The 17,625-nt window shown below is 40.2% G+C and overlaps 1 long non-coding RNA gene across 1 annotated transcript in view; it reads left to right on the top strand.

The window, feature by feature from the left end:
• LOC135983982 (uncharacterized) overlaps positions 1-5,868 on the top strand; it is a 66,436-nt gene extending 60,568 nt beyond the window's left edge. The window contains exon 4 of the long non-coding RNA XR_010601878.1: positions 4,825-5,868. This is a non-coding gene — a long non-coding RNA (uncharacterized LOC135983982). The remainder of the gene's footprint in view (positions 1-4,824) is intronic.
• Positions 5,869-17,625: the final 11,757 nt, after the last annotated feature.

Below are 17,625 nucleotides of genomic sequence, written 5' to 3'. Positions count from 1 at the left end.
TGGACCTTCCACTGAAGTCAATGGGAGCTTGAGTGCTGCTTTGCTACATCAGCTGGAAACAGTCACCAAAGACCTGTCTGTCAACAAGGCATTGCCAGAGGGTAGAGCACTCCAGCTATGTTCTTTCCCTATATCTTCCCCATGCCCTGTGTCAGGAGTACAGGGAGGGGCCATAGAAGAGCCAACATAGTCATCACTGTGATGTGGGGACCCCCACCCACCAGAGGAATTCCCAAATGTGGAATTGCTGGTCATTTCCTTTCCTGTTTCGGCACTTGAAGTACAAAGGACTGAATCTGCCTCTTTCTCTGCTTTGTATCTTCTGAGCAATTGACACACTTTAAATTCTCATTTTTTCTTGCTATTGCAGTGCTTAGATTTACCATGAGGAAAACAGAAGGCATCTTTTCTTCTGATGCACACAAGAAAGCCTACTCCTCACAGGAAGAAAGGAACAAAAATATTAACTAACACATTAGTGATCATTTTAAAGAAAATAATTTTTCAACTTTAGATTTCTCAACAGAGATCCGGAAAAATAAAGGCTAGAATTGGAAATGTGGGGATGAAGTTGGATGCTTTAGTGCACAAAGAAGTTTTCCTTGTTTTAATCAAAATGTGTCTACAATGAGTGCTTCAGCGCAGAGGCAAGAAAACTCGGCATACCTTTTCATGCAGTGGCAGCCATAATGTTTTGAAGATAGAGGTGACCATGCTTGGCAGCCTTTGAAATAAGCCAGATATAGAGCTTTTTACATTGCCCAATGGTGGTGACAATTGCACCTCCATGTACCATTGTGTAGCACTGCATGATGGGACTGTGGAGAATTACTCTGGAGGGTGGCAGATGGTATTTACACTGCTTACCCTTCCCCGTGTTGTCTTTCAGAGAATACATCTAGAAATTGTGGTTGGCTTGCTATTGGAGCATTGCATGAGAAAGATACTCAAGGATTCACATCCCCTCACTACCCACATCCCATTCCTGACCTACTTTTAGTGTTACACATGCCAGATGTGAGTTGGCCCTCTATAATGGATTAAGGGTAGCAAGAGTTTTGTGCTGCTTAAGCACCCCAAATCCATGCCTCTCTTCTAGGAGAGATTTCTGTCACTGGGAACACTGCCCCTTAAGTTATTCTAATAGATATTAATCAAACCAATAGGTCTGCTACACCTTTGACCTTAATAAGCAGATCAACCCTTTAGCCTGTGGTCTGAGACGAAGCTATGGCCAGAAAACATTTCTTTCAAAATAAGAGTTTATCTGCCCAATAGACTTTGTAGCAGCCTAAATATGGTAGGTATGATTATGTTCCCATTTAACTCAGTGGGAAAAAAAACCTATTAACTTTAATGGTGCACGAGCAAGCCCACTGTGTAGTAGGCTGTTTAAAATTTCAGTAGCTCCTATATTAGACTTTGAAATTGTCAATTGTCAAGCCCATCATTCTAAGAATGATCAGCAGCTGCTTTGCATATGAGGCAAGACACCTAATCCAGTGGTAGACTGGCACTATCCACAGCTATCAGGTGTTTTAATTCTGTTCCATCTCTACAAAAATATTACATGTGGTTTAAAAGATTTTGGAAATGTATCATAATCCAAACAATGTAACTATATACCAATGAGAAGATAAATATTCATCTGAAAAGGCCAGCATTAGTACCTATTCACTTTTTTTACTTTTAAATTCTCCTTGAATTTCTGGTCTTGAAGTGCATGGCTCACTTAGAAAGTCAGTTTCTCCATTAATCTGTGAAAGACAAGTCTACAGAAAAACACAATGAATTTTAGATCTTCCAGCATAATCATAGCTTATATTTCATTGAAGAGACTTGGACTTCATAAAAGGAAAATCCAGCTATCTGTACACACATTGAATGAACTCAATAAATTAGTAATGTGGGATGATGAAGGTAAAATACTCAGTGATCTGTGTAGACATAGGGAGCCTTTAATGGAAATTAGTTCTAAATCACTTTCACTGCTTATTATTAAAGCAGCAGAGTACAGATCTTAATCCTTAACAGGGCCCAGATATAAATGGCAAAAGGTACCATATTTAGGTTCACTCTTGTTGAACTGAATTAAGGTGCCTCCCTGAACAGCATGAACCTCTCTCTCATCTAACACTATCCCCGCTTTTAGAAGCATATACAAAGAAACCCACTTAAACTAATAACTATTTCAGGGTCAGAACAGTATGTAGCTATAAAATGCAGAATAATTGCATAAAAAACCCTACATTAAGGGAAAATTCAAGTTGTACAGTTCAGCACTCCAACCTCAGGAAATGCTAAATTAAGGTTCTACCCTGTGTGTGTTCCTTATGACACAAAATGTTTATCTACCTGATCACTTAAGCATCTCTGCTGCTGTGTAAAAATACATGTGTACCATCTTGTAATTCATTTTTACTTAAACTAATTCCATAATGCCCTCTTCCCCACAGCCTCAGAGGTGGGTAGGCTTTTTCTGGGCCAGCAGGGCAAAGAAAACCCTTGGTTATTTTAAGGATTATAACCCTCTCTCCTCTTCATGGGTTTGAGGAAGGTGGCTCTGTAGCTGATGGGTTGGATAAAAGAACCAGAATAAGTTTGTTGGCTCCTGCACAAACAAAAGGAGAACTTAAAAGCCCTCTGTGTTGGGTTTCCCAGGGTGCAACCTGGAACTGAGACGCAGCTGAGCCCTCTGTCTTACCAACCTGGTCTCCCTCTCACACTGTGATGCTGTGACAAGCTAAAAACCCCTCCAGGTACTATATTTGTACAGGCATCCACAGACAGGGACACACCCAACTGACTTACATGAATGCTTTCAACAGCCACTCATGAACTAACAATAGAGAGGCTCCAGCCAATTCCCCACAGCTCCCCAGCCTAGGACCCCAGAGCTGTACCATCTTGCCCTGGTCAGAAGCCTGACCACTGTAAGTTTATTACCCTGTCCAGGGATTGGCAACCTTTGGCACGCAGCTCACCAGGGTAAGCACCCTGGCGGGCCGGGTCAGTTTGTTTACCTGCCGCATCCGCAGGTTCAGCCGATAGCGGCTCCCACTGGCCGCTCCAGGCCAATGGGGACTGCAGGAAGTGGCGCGGGCCGAGGGATGTGCTGGCCGCCACTTCCCACTGCCCTTAATGTGGAGAGGACATGCACCATTTTTTGTACACTGAGCAGCTTTCCCAGGAACTTCAAGCAAAACCCACTGTTTTAGGTAAAATATATAACAAATTTATTAATTACAAAAGGATAGATTTTAACTGATTATAAGTAGAAAGTGTACTGATCAAAGTTGGTTACCTAAAAAAAAATAAAAGTAAAATAACAATCTGATTTCTATAAACTAGACAGAATTTGAATCAAGTGGTGTCTCACCGTGATGGTATAGTTCCTTAATACAGAAACTGAGATTCTCCTTTCCAGCCTAGGACTACCTCCCCAGTTCAGTCTTTGTCCTCCAGACATGTTTCCATGTGTTGATTTGTGGGGGGAGGGAGGCCCCATGATGATGTCACTTCCTCCTTTTATAGCTTCTTTCAGCTTATTGGAAAGATCTTATTCTTTTGCTATGATGTGAGTCAGGCAGTGTCCATTGTCTGTGTCTTCATTATATACAGATCCTGTGATAGTCCTGGGTCATATGCATTCTCCTTAATAGGCCATGAATGCTGTCTGGCTTCTCCATTGTTGTATCTGAAAGGCTGGTTGTTGGTGTTTTCAACTTCACAATATATTTCAGTAACAGACACATAGCAAAACTCCATAACTTCCCATACAATGAAAGCACATACGATCCAACAGAATATTAATATTCAACAGATCAAGACTTTTGAAATGATACCTCACAAGGCATACTTTGTACAAAATATATCATAATTATATGACAGTGGTGAATATGGGGTGCCAGGGTGTTGCTTTGGGGTACAGAGTGTCACACCCTCCCCACTGCCCGGGGTGTCTTTCTAGGCCAGGAAGAAAAGCTCCCTCCTTTCTTCACCCACCCTCTTGGGACTAGAGTAGGACTGGTGTTTGGGGGGTCTTGCTGTAGGCATCATGCTAGTCACCCTTTTGGAGCTGGGAAGAAATTTGGTACTCACTGCCAGATTGGGCTGAGCAGAGTGTGTGTGTGGTTTTTGTTTGCTTGTTTGGTTGGTTGGTTGGTTGGTTGGTTTGGGGTTTTTGCCTTCAATTCAGCAGCCTAGGGAGCCAGTGGGTAGGTAGATGTAAAATTAATGTTGTCACAACTTGGCAGGGACCAGGGTAGATATTTATTCACCAGGCATCCTGGACACTGATAAATTGGAATTGGAAGCAGATTAGGAGAAGGCATCTCCTAAAGAAGGTGGGGGATGGGATTGTGGCTCCTAATGTCTGGCACTGCAAGGAAACAACCCACTTTCCCCAGCCCCTTAACTGTGTGAAGAGAGAGCAGTGGGGGCCCAGCAATCATGCTGAGAGCAGGTTAAAGGGGTGGGAAGCTGACTGAAGCACAGGTAACCACAATCCTGGTGTCTTGTCTTTCCTCCTTTGGTGACCAGGACAAGGATATACAATACCATTATTGGCTCAGACTTGTTTGAATAAGTTATTTTTTCTTTATGTATTGAAATATTTTGCCAGCAGCCACACACTAGAAATTTCTCTTCAGTCAATATCATAGCTTCCCTTATGTGCAGTTATGAGACAATACACTACTTAGTGAACTTAGATGGCATGGCAGCAAACATTACTCTAGACTCTCTACTTAGAAATGATCTAGTACATTTGCTAAATATGACGGTGTGCTTTTTCTTTTAAAGTAATTTATGAATGTTTTTCAGATATGGCCAGATTCTGCTTCCATTGATGTCAATGGCAAAACTCCCACCAACAACATGAGGAACAGGATTGAATCCCATAAACACAGCTATACAATATATACTACATATGAGTATCTAAGGTTGTAAGAAAAAAATGTTGTTTCAAATTGTGTTACATCATGTTATTTAACAAGTATTTAAATACTGTATTATAATACAGGTGCACAAGGGGGAAGATTTTTTTTTCAGTCTTTCCCTTGCAACTTTGATGTTTTTGCACTGAATATTTTTAAGAAAAATGTTGGGTAAGAAAAACTTAAAGCCATTATCTGTGGCTTCCAAGTACTGCTGGCATTCAAAAAATTGGCAAAAGTGTGTAAACTTCCTAATATGGGACCATTTAATTGATATTACCATATAGTTCTGCCCACAAACATTAGGAGTTGAGCAGAAGAGACTTTCAGCCCCTAGTGTGGTGTGTGTATATGACCAAAGGGGAAGTGATTGGGGTGGGGAGGAGGGAGACACTACTCAACTAAATCTGTATAAGGACAGTGGAAGAAATTTTGGCCTGAGCAATAGAGGTAACCTTATTGCAATCTATTGGTTTCCTCAGGATGGAATTATCAATATGTCATTTTCCAGTATAATACCCTGGTACTTGGTAAGTGTGGGTTTCCACAGACTCCAGTGGCTACAGTGAAAATAAACAACTCTATTGGGGGAATCAGGAAGACACCCAGAAATCATAGAAAATCTCCAAATTCCTAGATTTTCAAAGATTGTCAAGAGGTCTGGGTATGATAACTACATACTGTTTTTCAGGTTTCCCATTACTAATTTCTCATGAGTTCTACATATATTTAATTATTATTGTCAGATCTAAAAAATTATCAGCCTCAGGAAGAGGGATGATAGGTTTCTTATTACTGGAATTGGGAAAGGTTTTGCAGCTGCTACAATATGAAAGTAATATGCCCCTAGACAATAGTTTACCACATATTGTATATTCCTTTTTTTTTTGTTGTTGTTGCAAAAGATCACATTAAAAGCAAAGATTGTGTCTCTTCAGGGTTTAATTTGATCTCCACTGAACCAGAACAAGTAAATTAATGTCTTTTAGACAACAGCATTGTGTTTTTGTGTGTTTGGGTGGGGGGTTATCCTTTAGAGGTTACACAATCAATTTCTTTTCTGGCATCATAATGTTCCTCAGTGGATGGGATTTGGGGGATGAGGAAGAGCCTTCCTACAGTGACACACAAAGAAGCACAAGTAGCTGGTAGGTATACATTTTAATAGTCTTTAGAAGCCTAAAGAACAGTAATGCTGTGAACAGGCAATCCTGTAAAGAGCCATTCAACCTGCATTTAGCCTGAAGAACAGTCAGAAAGAACAAAGAGAGTGAAAGAGCAAGCTTAGCACTTCCACAGTTAGTCATTATCCATGCTTCTGTGCACTTCCTCCCTGGCCTGGGGATTTCCCCAAAGGTGATTACCTCTACCCCTCACAGATGGAAAATAAATTCCTCTTGTAAGTGCTAGTGAAATTCTGTTTGCAAATATTTTGAAGTAGTGGCTACTTTCCTGTGTACTGGCTCCCTGCATTTTTTGTTTAATCAGAATCCTCACAGCTACTCCAAAAGTCTGTCAGAGACTATGTTCTGTATTACTCAGCCTTCCAGTCATTGCTTTTTATGCTGGTCTCTTTAAATTGCCGGTATAGCAGATTGCACTGTGCTGTTAAAAAAGAGATTTTGAGACTTTAAACTAAAGTTCTCTCTCCTAGAAAAAAAATGTCATTGACTTTCTGTTCAACCTAAGGAATCTATAACAGTACTCTTAGTTATTGGAACACCATTTTTACCTGTCACTCTGTGGTAATTCCATGCAGTCTTTGAAAAGCTGCTTTATATATGAGGGAACATCTCTCATTCTTTTCCCTTAGACTGAATAGACCATCAAAATGTCTGGCTATATAATGCATTGAAAAACTACTCAAAAAACAAAACAAAACATGCAGGACTAGACTGGCCATACCCAACATAATTCAAGCTAATATAAACCAGGACACACAGTGCCCGTTGGCATAAAATCCTTCGGGACGTGGGTTGTGTTATTTAGCACTGACCTAAAAGTGGGTGGAGTTGTCCAGCAACTGGACATGCAACATCACCTGGTAGCCTTCACTGTTGAGACTTCTATAGAATCCTGAGTGCATCTCAAAGCTGCCTCCCAGACACAAACACATCCTTCCCTTTCTCACATCAAAGTGGAATTTGCAGTCCCAAGCCAGCAACGAGGGATGAAGCAGTCAAAATGAGGACTCAATGGACCTTTATGAATGGAAGCCCATATTCAGCAAAGCTGGTGCAAACAGGTGCAAATTGCACTTAAGCTAGTCCTATTGGCTGTGCTTTCTCTCCCTTCTTCCCTCACCCACAGGTACAACTGTCATGGTAACAGTGCTTCTCCTCTCCTGTTTGTCCACTTTGGTGATTGTACCAAAAAAACTACCATGGTTTCTGTATTCTCCCCAATGAATGCCAGATGCCCAAATCCAAGAAAGCATCACACATTTAGGAAGAGCATTTAAGTGCATGCTTAAATCACATTGAAGTCAATAGGACTAAGGCACATGCTTAAAGTTAAGCACATGGTTAGGTGCTTTTCTGAACTGAAGTCCAGGTGATTTGGCTCCATAAAATAGGCTTTCACCTCTTCCCCTGGCTGATGTGGTACAAAGACATGTATCTGTAAACTTGGTCCAATGAATCTAAAGGGTGTGTAAAATAGTACTCAGAAAATTGTTACACCATGTGCAATGTGGTAGAAAATCAAGTCTGTAATAATCAAGCCTGTAATAACCTCTATACTTTGACAGCATCTTTCTATCACCCACTTCATAATTAATTCTCGTGTTTTCCAAGAGTTTCCAGTGAATTAGACAATCTCAGCTGCTTCTTCAGATAGTTTTACAGAGTGTGATACAGGTTTTGAACTTAGCTTATCACACAGTATCACTTGACACTTCTCGTAACACCAAAGTGCTGGAGTGTAAAAGTCAAACTTATTCAGTTAGGATGTTATGTCTTCACTTTTATTGTTGACTATCAAACTCCAGCACATGGGACCTTTGAATTATTTTCAGTTGAGCAGCTTAAGTGTGTCCAGAAATATTGTTTATAGATTGAAAATTTGGGGAAATATGCCCATTTCTGTAATGTGGAGGTGTTTACAGTGGAAGATTTTTAATATAGAACTTGTTCACTACAGCTGCCCAACATACATTCCATATCTTCTTTTCTTTATTTTCCTTCCTTGATTTTTTTTTAAGGTTACATTTCATAAGTAAAATAAAGTTTCTATTTGTAATTCCCAAAGGAAGAATAAAGGGACTATTTAAAAAATATGTTAGCTTAAGGTGTGGTTTTCAAGAGCTCCCTCAGTAAGTTGGGAACACAAGTCCCATTGAAACTCACTTAGATGGTTTCATAAATTCCACTATTCAACCCAGCAGTGAGTAAAACCTTAAGACTGGGAAAACTGAGGTAAAATGTTCCTTCAGAATTATGTAGAAACCTAAATAACATCCAATATTATAAAAAGAACCCCACACCAGAAATACTCGTCCCCATATAATATGAAGTAGTATTTTAATAAATAGTTAGCTCATCTGTTTTTAAAATTCACCTGTGTCAGCTTGGAGGTTGAGCAGCAGGATGCACAGAGGCCAAAGATCAGCAGAATTAGCTTGACATGATAAGATTTTCTTTTTCTATCTCTTCAGGCAATGGCAGTACAGTTGGTACAGATGCCACACTCCTGATGCCTGCTTCACTGCCACCAGTGCCCATGTGATCCCTGTGATGAGATTCACATAACATACAGGATATATTATTGATGCTCTGAGCATACTGTCTTCCCTTCGGTATAGTATGTTCAAAGGGGAAAATGCCCCACAGATTAGCATATTCCCTGAATCCTTTTCTGGCTCATCTCATCTATTTTATTTCATCCATCATAGGTTGACTATTCCTTGGTAGAATCATTTCTCCCTCCTTGTGCACCATCACACCGAGACTAAGCAAAGTCACAGTCCCTACACCAAGAAGAAGCATAAGGGACAATGCAGCTGCAGTACTTTTCCTCTATTTCTTCTGGGGCATAATCCCTCCTACTCCCCTTGGCACTATAACTCTTTGTTGCCTCAATATACAAAATGGAGAGGAATATATAGACTTAAATTGACAGACTTATTTGTGAAGAACAAAAAAACAAAACAAAAAAACACCAAAAATGTAAATATTTGAGCACTATAGCATCATGCCTATGGCATCAGAATTTCATTTTCTTAATTGATGGAGGCTTACATTTCCATATGTCCCAGCAGGAACTAAGGCCCAGATCCTCAAAGGTATTTAGGCCCCTAACTCCCACTGATTTCAATACCTTTGAGGATCTGGCCTCAGTGTCTTATTTAAAAGGAATTCAGTGTTATTTAACAGCAATCACCTGGAGGGCACAAAATCTCTTGAAGGACAGGAAGAATTTTAAAACCAAGGACGTTATTTATTGTGCGCCTCCGTATGTATGAAATCCTTTACTAGCATCATGGGCTTTGTAATTTACAAGATTGAAAGTGTTAACATTGGATTGTGATATATAGCAACCTCAATGGAGATATCTTCTAAATAACATTCAGTGACTGGAGCTGACTGTTCCATTTTTGGAGAAATTGTCATAAAATTGTAAGCATTTACATGGGCAAAACCAGGCTTTGAAGCCAACACTGTTATGATGATTAAGTGAGGTGCACACCTCTGTTGGTGTGATGTTGCTACCCTGTGTCTGGCACCAGAACAAAAAAATCTGCAGTGCATTGATATACTGTATTAAAGCTATTTTTACAGCCAGACAGTCTAGAAGAAGTATTGCTTATTATACACTTAGATTGCAGAACACAGCAAAATCTACAGTAGGGACCAAAATCTCTGCTCTACAGACTTTACAGAACCGAAGGATTTTGTTGGCTGGCATCCCAATTAAATTTTCATGCTTCTCTAGACCATATTTCCTGGGCAATACAAGTCCCTGTAAACCTCTGTCAGTTTTCCTTTCTACTCCTGCACACAATTTTGCCATGGTACATGTAAAAACATGCATATTTCTGAAAACTGACAAAAAGGGCTGTGCATATTGGCAGATGATATTTTTTTTTTTAAAAAGAATGATGAATCCAGCTAAGTTTGGAATAATAGACCATATTTTTCCCTCCATGCTGACACAATGGTGATGCTTTGTGTCTTAAAATAGAAGTCTCATGTGTACATCTGAGGGCAGAATTTAGAGCAGGCAAATGTGTAGGGCTAGAACGGGTAAAGTCTCTAATTTTATCATTAGCCTGGTCAATCTTTTACTCTTGAAGCAGAAAGTATTGTCAGGAGTAGATTCATGTGAGAATGTACATGGGCACAAACAATCTAGGTGACTTTTTGGGTCCGTTGAAGTCAATGATAAAATTTTAATTGATTTAAATGGAATGGCAGCATATTACACTAGATTGAACTTTGTTATCATATGCTCCAGTATGAAGCACAAAGGTTCAAATAAATATTTATAATTCTGAAACAAAGTAGTTAATAGTGAAGCAGTGGGTTAGTGCAAAACATTTTTCATATGAAAGTACTATTTAAGTTTTATTTTCAGACACATTTGCTAATAGTAGCAGTGATTCTTTTTATAGCATCAGCAATTATGTCAAGGGTTTGAACTTCCTGTGAAGCTACACTAAAAGCATTTTTATTCGGTTTGCAAAATATGATTAAATGGAAAAAGGTCACATCTAGATGCAACAATAATTGGATATTTAGAGGAACACTCCTAATTTATCATAACTTTTTTTCTAGTCTTATTTATGAGGCTTCACAAATCTTTCCTGTGTCTGTTTCTTTTCCCCTATAAATATTATTATATAGCCATTTTCAGCACCAGCTTTTTGATCTTTTCCCTGAAAATACCATCAAAAGCCAGTTTTATTGCATATTCTTACCACAAAATGCCCGAATAATTGGAGGAGGGTATAAATACTTCAGACCATATTATGACTGTCCTAGTTCAAGTATGCAGTGTTGTAACCATGTTGGTCCCAGGATATTAGACAACTCTTTAGCTCAAGTATGCCAAAAGTACTGATGTCTGCAGAAAGGACAAAAGGAGATCCTTCTTCTTCTATTACTGCTATGCACAGTGTAGCCATAATGTGGCTGAGGAAAGGCTGCTAGCAGAGAATCCTGCTGTCTTTTCACACACACAACACTCATTGACCACAGTTGGAATGCTTCATGTAAAAGGTCTGCAAGATCATAGAATTAAGATCTACATGCTCTTTTAGGCAGGGCCTAGATCAGGGATTGGCAACCTTTGGCCCACGGCCCTCCAGCATAAGCACCCTGGAGGGTCGGGCCGGTTTGTTTACCTGCCACGTCCACAGGTTTGGCTGATTGCAGCTCTCATTGGCCGTGGTTTGCCGCTCCAGGCCAATGGGGGCTGCGAGAAGCCGCGGCAAGTGCATTCCTCAGACCACGCCACTTCCCGCAGCCCCCATTGGCCTGGATCCCTGGTAAATCAACGAGCTGTGCACTTGGTTCATTGTATGCAAAGCTGTTGATTGTTTTTCAGTAGAGATTTCAGAACTATTTCATAAACTGTGAAAGAGAACACAAAGAAGAAACACAAGGAAGATCATCCAAAGACTCTGAAGACATGACCCTGCAAGCTCCTCCTTGCCAGGGGATTTGTGCTTAGCTGGAACCCCATTGAGTTTAATCGGTCTCCAGGTGGGCAAGGAGTTATCCCCACATAGTTCTGATTGAAAAATAGATGATAATCAAAACAGTGGTGGGGTTGGGTCATCCTGCCATCAAACACACAGCAGGCTGTACTTGATTTTTGTTTTTTATTTTTTCCATGCTATATCTATCTTCAGTGTATCTTAACTGACCTCTACCCAAAGAAGTTTCAGCTGAGTGGACTCTTAAACTTTTGATTTACTAAGCTAAAATTCCTTCAGCAAGATTGACATTGTAGAGGTCAGCAGAAATTTTCTGCACAGACATCTGAACATCAGCCAACAGAAGGTCTTGTCCTGTTCAATTGCCAATATGTTCAAATGCTGTGCAGAGTTTAGGTTTGGAGTGGGGGCAGGTTATTACCTTTTGAAGTTGTAAGTTTAAAAAAAACAATGTTGTGTAACTTTTAAAAAATCCAGAGGAGCTGGCAACATATCAAGCTAAACCAAATGTGACTGGATTGAACAATGATGTGTAAACTGCTGGTTTTGGTTGTTGTGTTTTAGGGGAGATGAACTAATGCAGAAAACTTTTCAGAAAAAAAATCCTTATAATTTTTTCAAGTTATTCTTTGAAGTTATTTTAAAATATTTGTGAATTGTAGTTGAAGAGGGATAGTACTGGTTCAGTCCAGACTATAGATTGTAAATTCCATAGTAGGGTTCTCCCTTCTGTCCATTTCTTGCTACCTAATAAATGTGGGGACACTGAATTAAACAATTAAAAGTAAGTAAATAAAATAAAGCTGAGCACCAGGGGCTTGGATCTGCAATATGCTGAACACTGCCTGTGAGAGACAGATTGCTTGAAACTGCTATTAGCTTCTCAGTCTTGCCAATGCATCCCACTCCTGTGACATGCTACTGCTACTGTTCTGATGCTGGAATTTTCAATAGAAACTGACTGTTCAGTTTTCTGATGAAGATAAATTCCACTAGTGACTGGGTCCAAAAAATCAAATCAGTTTCAGTTGTAATCTAAAAGAGATTTGAACCAAATTTCTCAGGAGTCTAAAGCATTTTAATTACATTAAATCATGTCTCCTTTTTTTTTTTTTTTGCTTTATGCTTTTTTCGCACAATCCTTCATAAATAAAAACACTGAACTTTGGCACATTAGACTGTTTTACAATATGTTATTATCTTAATTAACTGTTAGTTTCCACAGTGGGTAACTTTGATTAGAAAGAAAAAAAATATTTCTACAGCTTTGACAAGTTCTTACTTCATGAGCAGCTTGGCATCTCTCTCTCTCTCTCTCTCTCTCTCTCTCTCTCTGTGTATTAATGTTATATTATTGCACAGCTTCACTCAAAAATTTCAATGGATGTGCAATTTATTAGGGCCAAATTCTGCCTCCTTACTCATGTAAAGTAGTAGCTTACTCGGTGAGCAGTGCCATTCACTTCAATGAGACTACTGGGAGTGGAAGATACTCTTCATCATAAGTAAGGGTGCCATAATCTAGCTCCTAAAAATATATCTGTAACACACCATGAATGAAAATGCATTTACGTTTTTAAAAACTCTGCAAGCTGCAACTTCATTTTGGTAATGCCTAGAGGTGACCTTGATGAAATATTAGTGTTCTTCTTTCTGAACAGAGCTCAGAAAGATTGCTCCCTCTATCATGGGAAAATACAAATACTGGGGAAAATATCAGGTATTTCTCCAAAAGCTATTGACCTTTGGAATGCATAACAAAGCATAAAGCCCAGTAAGTACAATTAATAGGCCAATCTCTCCATTTTCATCAACCATAAATATTGCCGTCTCTCATTCCCTGTTTACAAACAATTCTCTTTTCACTTTTGTGATTCATACTGTCCTTTTGGATCACAGATCTGTTCTCTTTCTAAGCCTCAGGTCAAGCATTATTTAGCATTAATGATCATAAAAGTTTTGCAGAAAACTAGGGGAGAGAGACAGCCTATCAGTACTAACTAAAACATCCATGCTCATCATTTACCAGAGGTTATTATCAACGCTGCTGTGATTGACTTTATTCACTTCATTAATGGGTAGCTTCAAGCACCTGATTATCTAATAACTTGGGGACAACAAAGTGCTATTTTTCATTCTTGTGCCCCCAAGAACTCTGAATTGTGACATGTCAGTGATATTTTCATTCATGCAATCAGTGTTATCTACACTGAACCCTTTGAAACAGTTTTCCAGATATCATGTAACATGTTCCCATCACAAAGAAATCATAAAACCATTCCTCTTCAAGGCTAGCTTGCTGTCCTGAATAGCATAGCAATGTTATCCCAAAGAGCATAATTGGCATTCTAGCATATTGGGTTTTGTTGGGATTATGATGATCATGAAAGGGACTCCATTGTTAAGAGTATTTTCCCTTTCAGTTTAAGTTGTTAATATGAGAGAGAGAACTCTTGTGAATGCTATGTCTCTGATGGGCTAGCACCGTCCTAATGGCTCTTCTGTACGTGAATGCCCAGTATTGCTGCTGTCACACTGAGACGAATCAAATGGGAATATGGAGAGATTTGAGGAGAAACAACCATATATTTTGTGTGTGTATATGTATTGTATATATTAAACCGGGTGGTTTAACTCAGGCAAATGCATAGTCTGTTTTGTGGTATCTATTTTGATTACAGAGAAAAACCACTAATCCCTGTTAGGGTTGACATAATGTCTCAACAAAAAAGACTTCAGTTAAACATTGTAGAAACCCTCATGCAGCTTAATTTATGGGTTTGTTTCCCTGAAATCTCTTCTTATTCTCATTTGATTTTTCTCAGTATGATAGCAGTGATACTGGAAATCCACATACAGAAGCACCATAAGCATGGTGCTCAAATTCCCACTGGTTCTGGCCAGGAAACAGGGGATTTCTTCGTTGGAAGGAATGATGAGGTTGGGACCTCCCATAAAGGAGAACTGCCCCTAGTTCTGCTGTCCTGACCATGCTCCCTGTATTCATGATAGCAAGGTGAGATTGTATAGAATTAAGCAGGACCTGGATTTACTGGAACTTTCCCTATCTAGTACTGGTTGTGGCTCTGACTTTCAGGTGAATAGCATGTTAAACCTCTGCTCCCAGAAGTCTTGTGGAAACTCATAAACCCACAACTTTCATGAGTCTAGTTCAGGGGTTCCCAAGCTTGGTTCACAGCTTATTCAGGGTAAGCTCCTGGCAGGAAGCTGGGCCACTGTTTCCCGCAGTTCCCATTGGCTGGGAACAGCGAACCGCAGCCATTGCGAGCTGCGAGTGGCCATACCTGGGGACGCTCAGGTAAACAAAGCGTCTCGCGGCCCGCTAGGGGCTTACCCTGAACAAGCCATGAACCAAGTTTGGGAGTCCCTAGTCTAACTTATCCTAAAATTAAACAACTTTATTAACAAAACCTTACTGCTTGCTTATGATGAAAATGAGTCTGCATGTTAAACCTTTCACTAAACTCTCGTCTCTGTTGCGTAGTAAATTCTGCACTCTGCCATAAGTTAGTGCAGTTATTTTTTGAAGTCAATATATGATGTATCCACATAAGAGAGTATTAAATTCAGCTAATTATCCTTCAGTTTTGATAGTAGAAATCCATGGCACTGATAGCCTTTGCTTCTGAGTCTGCAATTGCAGAAAAGATTAAAGTAAACATTTAAATAGTGAATTACTATGGTCCTGACTCTACTCTTTTTTAAATGAGTTTTTTTTTTTCCCATTGACTTCAGTGGGAGAAGAATAAGGCCTTGTGTTTGTTAAACTAGAAGATAAACTACTCTCTCCACATGGAAAACAAGAATGTTGGGAAATATGGTTGTACATCACAAAGCATGGCGCCAGTTCTCAAGATGTTTAATTTTAAAGTTGCATCTTCAGTAAACACTGCAATGTCATGAGACTTCACAGATGCAGCAGATCGTTTTTAAATGTCCAACATCATGAAGAGTACTCAGTCTTCTGTGAGTTGGATATTGCAGATTCTGTCATGTGTTACATGCTTGATTAATGGTATTTGCTCATCTTGGCCTAAAAGAAGCCAATATTCTTGAAGTTAAAATGTAAATGAAATAAACGACAAATGTGACCTTAATGCTTACAGCTGGTGTTGTTAGCAGATGCTGGCAGTTCTGACTTGCATCCTCTGTGAAATATTCAGCTTCACATTTTATCTCTCAAATAATAAAAAGCCTTCTAATTTTTTCTTTGACTTTTTGAACATTTTAACTTGATGCATTAAGGAAGAATGATCCACCACTTCAGGAAATGCTATGCTAAATTGTGCCCTTTGGCACCCCCTATCTAAGGGCATGTCTACGCTACAAAGTTAAGTTGACTTTATGTACGTCGACATCCAGTCTCCGAATTAAGCAAGTCCATCTTCTATGTCCACACCACACTCATTGTGTCGGCAGAGTGTGTCCTCACTAGCAACACTTGCATTGATGCATGGAGTACTGCATTGTGTGTAGCTATCCCACAGTGCAAATAGCTGAATGGGATTTTGGGTGGGGCTTGCAATGCCTCGTGGGACCAAAACATTGTCATTGGTGGTAATGGGAGCATGACCTTAGCCTCTCATGATGCACTTTCCTCCCTCCCTCCTTGATATCAACAGCAAACAAACCAAGGTTTTTCACACCTTTTTTTTTTCAAAAGTCTGGTTTAGCCACTGAGTACACCACATCCCGAGAAGCGTGGACCCGCTCAGCTATGCACTCTTGTTGTGAGCATTACAAAAACTTTTCACCTTATCCTCCACTATTTCCAGAGCTGAGATAGGAGCCGCTGCACAGAATATAGCAATGTCTCATAATCAGCCCTGCTGCAAGCCATAGAGCAAAACAATTTGCAGTTGCTGGTTGCAGTTGCACATCAGCTGAACATGGTTGTGCACTGTTTCTGATCTTGGGAACAAGCATCGAGTGGTAGGACAAATGTATATATCCTTTCTGCATAATGCAACCCTCCTGCCTTTTCTCCCTGCCTCTCCTTTCTGAAAAAGTTATACACCTCTATACCAATATTCCAGTCATAGACTTATTAAATCATAATTTAACTTATGTACTTATACTTCCAGTTCTTCCTGTTTATTCCCCATGCTCCTTGTATTTGTGTAGAGACATTTTCAATGTTGATCAGATTCCCACACTGATTTCCTTCCTGTTACTTCTTTGATCCTATTGTAATTCCATATCTTCCCCCCACCCCCCAACATCTTACCCTCTATTAAGGTTTTTATATTTACCTGTGAGCTTTTGTCACCGGCCCACATTGAACCTAGTTTAAAGCCCTCCTCACTAGGTTGGCAAGTCGGTGCATGAAGATTATCTTCTTCTTCTTGGTCAGGTGGACTCCATCTCTTCCCAGAAAACCTTTTTTTCCCAGGACAGCATCCCATGCTTAAAAAGCTGAAGCCCTCCTGGCGACACCATATACACCATATCATCCCAAGGATGTGCATGTCCTTGCCTGGGCCCTAACCCTCAACTGGGAGGATGGACAAAAACACAACCTGCACCCCTGACTCCTTCACCCTGGCTCCCAGATCTCTGTAGTCACTGCTGATCTGCTCAGGGTTAGACCTGGCAGTATCATTAGTGTCCATACGGATAAGCAGCATAGGGTAGTGACGAGAGGGATGGATGAGCATTGACAACCTTTATGCAATGTCTTGGACATAGGCTCCAGGCAGGCTGCACACATCCCAGGACATCATGTCAGGTCCACAGATGGATGCCTCCATTCCCTTCAGAAGGGAGTTCCTGACCACCAACACCCTATGTCTCCTCCTCTCAGGTGCCATGGCAGTGAGCCTCCCAGGCTTGGGAGTGAATGGCTCCTCCTCCTCAGCCACTAGGATCTGGTCCTCACCTCCTGTTGTCAGTACAGCATAACGGTTTTTGACCTTGATGGACAGGTGACCAGAGTGGGGGACGGAGCATTGTCTACTGACCGAGGTGGCCTGGTGCTGCTGCAGTCGTTTGTAATCGGCTAACATCCTT

The sequence above is a fragment of the Chrysemys picta genome, chromosome 1 (genome assembly GCF_011386835.1).
Source record: "Chrysemys picta bellii isolate R12L10 chromosome 1, ASM1138683v2, whole genome shotgun sequence".
Taxonomy (NCBI): Eukaryota; Metazoa; Chordata; order Testudines; family Emydidae; genus Chrysemys; species Chrysemys picta.
Note: the sequence above shows the minus strand (reverse complement) of the source record. Positions and strands in the feature narration are given on the sequence as shown.